The sequence below is a fragment of the Patagioenas fasciata genome, chromosome 1, assembly GCF_037038585.1.
Source record: "Patagioenas fasciata isolate bPatFas1 chromosome 1, bPatFas1.hap1, whole genome shotgun sequence".
Lineage (NCBI taxonomy): Eukaryota > Metazoa > Chordata > Aves > Columbiformes > Columbidae > Patagioenas > Patagioenas fasciata.
In genome coordinates this window covers 101,680,192-101,684,745 of record NC_092520.1, presented here as the reverse complement: position 1 = coordinate 101,684,745, position 4,554 = coordinate 101,680,192, and positions in this window count along the sequence as shown.

The window sequence follows — 4,554 nt, the reverse complement described above, 5'->3', positions numbered from 1 at the left end:
CAGCACACAGAGATGCTCAGAAGATACACAGTGACCAAATGCACCTAAAAGGGCAAAAGCGTTGCAGGAAGCTCACATTTGGTGGGAATGTGTTCAGGGCTTGAGCTGACAAAAGCCTCCAAACCTGCTTTGCAGTCAGGCACCTCTCAGGAAGCTGAAACTAACCCTACATATCTTTTGGGAATTTTGTAGTATTCGTCACCCTTGAAGCTTGGCTCTGGGTCTGTTTCTTCTGTAGGCAGGAAAGACTTAAAGTCCTATTTGGAGCTAATGCCTCTTGGAATAGCCCAAGAGTACTGCTTTCCATCAAGAGAGTGACAGGAAGTCACTAACACAGCAGAAAAATCTTCTGTATCTCCAAAAATCCCACTGGACAAAACAACAAAAAATGTTGACATGGGAAGCACTCCTTCAAGGTACAGAAAAGAACAAGCATTACAACTCCCTGTCCACAAACAAAACACCAAAGTGTCAACTTAAAAGAAGATTATTGTAAAGTCCCAAAGAGTTTTGCTTTAGCTATGTTTGACCGAGTTTGAATGCCAGAGTTTCCAACATCACTTACAGACCTCAGTCCATTTGTTTCCACCAAGTGCTCTGTGGCTTGCTGATGTTCCAACTGCATTTTGGTAGTAACAAACTTGGGTTCACACCAGCTTCTACACATTTTCTCTTGTCCACAACATGTCATACATCCAGCTACACAGCAGAGAGCAGCCCTACTTTTATGGTGGATACCAAACACGTTGTATGATCCTGCACAAACCAGTCAAATCTACTGGGACATCTTTGATACACCAAGTGCACCCCAGTTCATGCTAGGCCAGTGCTCCCATCATTCAGCACATATGGATAGACAAGGTATGACTAGGGCACCCTCATCCTATGCTTAATTTCTTCCCCTGGCGAGCCAGTGGGCCCTTCTGACCTTGTGTCAGCATGTAGGCACACAGATGACCTAAAATTTGGGGATTAAGCTCAGGTTAAACCCTTGGGCAATATGCCCCCTAAAGCCACACCTACTACAAAAAGAATGTTAATGCAGATTTTAAGAAATGTGCCTTCCACCACCTCTTTCTCCCTCACTCCCCAGTGGCTGTGGGTTCATAGTTTCCTATGAACTTCCTCCTTCATTGTACTTGCAGTTCAAACCAAACAAACCTTCAGACACTCCACACCCTTTCCCCCATCCCTGCCACCCATCATACTCACTCTTGCTCTGAATTCTTTTTCCATGACTTGATTTCCACTCTGTGCACCCCACCCTCACGCCCATCCTCACTCATTGCAATAGCCTGCTGAAGCCAAGGCTTTTCCCCTCAACTCTCCTCTTGCTCTCTGCTGGCAGCCACTTCTTCACGTTGCTGCCCGCTCACATGAGAGGTACCCAGTGATGCAGAAGATGACAGTGCATTATCAAACAATACAGTATCACACCTTGAGTGTTTTAAACATGCTTTCCCTATTTTTCATCTCATTTCAGGTGCAAAACCAGTACATGTTGTGGGTTTTTTTGTTGGATTTTTCAGGGTGAAAAGCCTGACTTTCAGAATCAAAATGGAAAAAAGTATTAGTTATTGGAAATGTGAAAAGAAATATGTATATAATGAAATCTCCCCACTGGAACAATGTGTTCCATATAGATTCCCATTTCAACACATGGCCTTGTTATTTACCACATTAAAAGTAATTTGGTTTTCTGATGTTAAAACAATGGAATTTTTATAACCGCATTATGGGCTGTGTGACACCCAGACACCTACCCTGTGTTATTTATTCTGTGGCCAGGTGAGACAGAGGGGTTACATCAGCAAGATCCTGCATCTCTCCTTCTCTCTCTCAATTCTCCTATATATTTTGATAAGACTCTTTTAGTATGGTAACTGAATACCAGACGTGTCCATTAACCTAAGTGAACTGTTCCTTCTCAGCCTGGCCAACAGAAAACCAGGGCAGTTTCAGCTGTGTATAAATGTATTTCACTCAGAGCAAAACAAGCATATTGGGCTAGTGTAACAGCTTTTTTTTTTTTTATTATTATTTCATTTACTTTTTCACATAGAACTTTATGTAAACTACAAAAATCATGAAATGCAGAAATGGTATTAAAACTGCAAACTTAAAATTCTTGTTAAAAAAAAGTGTCTTTCCCTGCTAACAATGACAACTTAAAATTAACCATATTTTGATGGATTCATTTAATAAACATACCATACACTTCCCAAAAATAAATAAAGAACAACATCAGAAAAACCATCAACAACATGAAGCATTTAGTTTTCTTTTTTTCTTTTTCTTTAAAGACAGAAATGAAATGTCTAGGCACAGTTTTAGGCATTATAGAGGACACAGAGGCAATAGGTTAGTGTGCACTGCTCTGTACAAAAATACAGTCTGAATAAATTACATTTCTAGCCGTAAGATTAGACTTCACTTACCAGTCAGTTCATTGCATGTTTAATAATATACACTTACATGCTAATCCATATATATCATTTATATTTCAAACACATAAGTCTCTCTATATTTGTTTTTAAAATTTACAAAAGCTAAATGAAGTTGTGCAAGAAATCCAGAATTGGTGCTAGGTACTTGTCAGCACCGGACGGTATACTTTAAGCTTAAAAAATACAAATAACTAGCCCTGCTTGCAAGTTTGCTATATATATATATTTATTCATATATTTGGAAGAAAAACAATGGGTTTGTTGCGTGAGAGAATCATTCTGCCCGTGGAATAAAGCTGAACAACTAAAATAAAAGTGGTATGACACAAGCACAACATACAAAATGATTAATTTGTCATACATACACTCAATACACAGATATGTATCCTTTTTGTGGCTAGGGGAAAAAAAAAAAAAGGTGCATAATGTTCTATTTACTTTTAGGTCAGTGCTGAGAAACTGCATGTTTGCCCAATCTGGCAACGGTAAGGGGGGGAAAAAAAAGAAATGGCAGTAGCAACATAAGCTAAAGGTAGGTACCTAAAACCATGTATTAGAGGCCCAAACACAAAGGACTTGAGTAGTTTGAGAGGTGTGTCCTAATAGATTGCATTATCTTCAAGAGGAAAAGCAGGTGTTGGAACTGAAAATCAGATCTCTGACTCAAATATGAATGAAGAACCTTGTCATTAGGCATTCACATTTGTAGCTTTTTTTGCCTGAACATCTTTCATATTAAGACCCAGGTGACCTTCAGAGTGCACACCATTAATTTGCATACGCCTTAGGCCTGACAGTTGTTTTTGCACAAACTCTGCATAAAGAAAAATTACTTGATGAATTAGTAGATATGATATGGGTTCAGTACTGTACCTTCTTGTCAGCATAGGCAAAGTGCCAAGCAATGTCAGCACCAAAACATCGTCTTCCTAGAAAGGTACAGAAATCTTCTCACAGTGGGCTTCTCTAGGTTAACCTAATTCCCATGCCAAACTACAACGTTCTCCATGCTGCTAAATAAAAGCAGAACTACACAGCTGTTCAGAAAGATACAGAGCTAACTATATACTGAATATCCGCCTTAAGTCAGTCTCAGGAAAAAAAGGAGAGTTACAAATGTTCTCTGGTGCCTGTGAAACAAGTGGACATAATTTTCCCTCCTATCCTTTTTGTTCTCCAGGCATTGCCATACAATCCCTTCCAAGTCAAGCTATCATTTTGCTCCCTCTAATCTAATTAATCACCACTGGTCCTGGAAAGACTGCTGATATAGAACATCCTGCCATAATAGTAAAGATTTAACTCCAGAGAGCCCCAGAGCTTTATAAACCATCTCCGTCTGTCAGCAATACTTTCACAACAACCTCCTAAAAGGCAGCCCTGTGGTCCCACAGTCATTGCAGAACCTCTGCGTCCTGCCAGCCCTGGCACAAGCAGTAACACTGTAGATGTGGTCTTAACATTGAGTAATTCAGCAGTCTTTTCCATGGAACCAGCAAAAACATTTGTGTAGAGGTGGATGTGCAACCCCAGCATATCTGCTTTTTGCAGAGGTCCGTATAGAATATATTTTAAATTTCTCATTAAAAAAAATAGTTATTTCTAAAGATTAGAATTATACAAAAATATGTTCATAATTAATTGAAAATATCCAAATAAGCAAATTGTAAACAAAAATAAAAGTGATGCAGATTAAATTCACGTGAAAGTTTGCCCTAATTTATCTTGGGTTTCATTTCATGTGTACAATCTCTGGATCTTTTAAGTGGGAAACATTCTAAGCAAAGAGTGATTAGATGTACATAGTCACCAGCCAGTCCATTATAAACTCAGCTCTTAAAAACAAGAGTTTAATTCCTGAAGTACTGATGTTTTAATATGGACATGATGAGGTCTCAGCTGTATTCTTGATGATCATAGACACTCACAACCTAACTAGATTTTTTTTAATGGCAGTTTTTTTTTCTTTGCAACAGCCTTAAAAACCATTTTTAGTAAGTAATTAGGTTACACATGGAATAGCAAGTACCTATTTTGTCCATTTCTACCTTAACTTGATGTGAACTTCTAAGCACTTCCCATAACACAGAGTCTGTACAAGGGCATA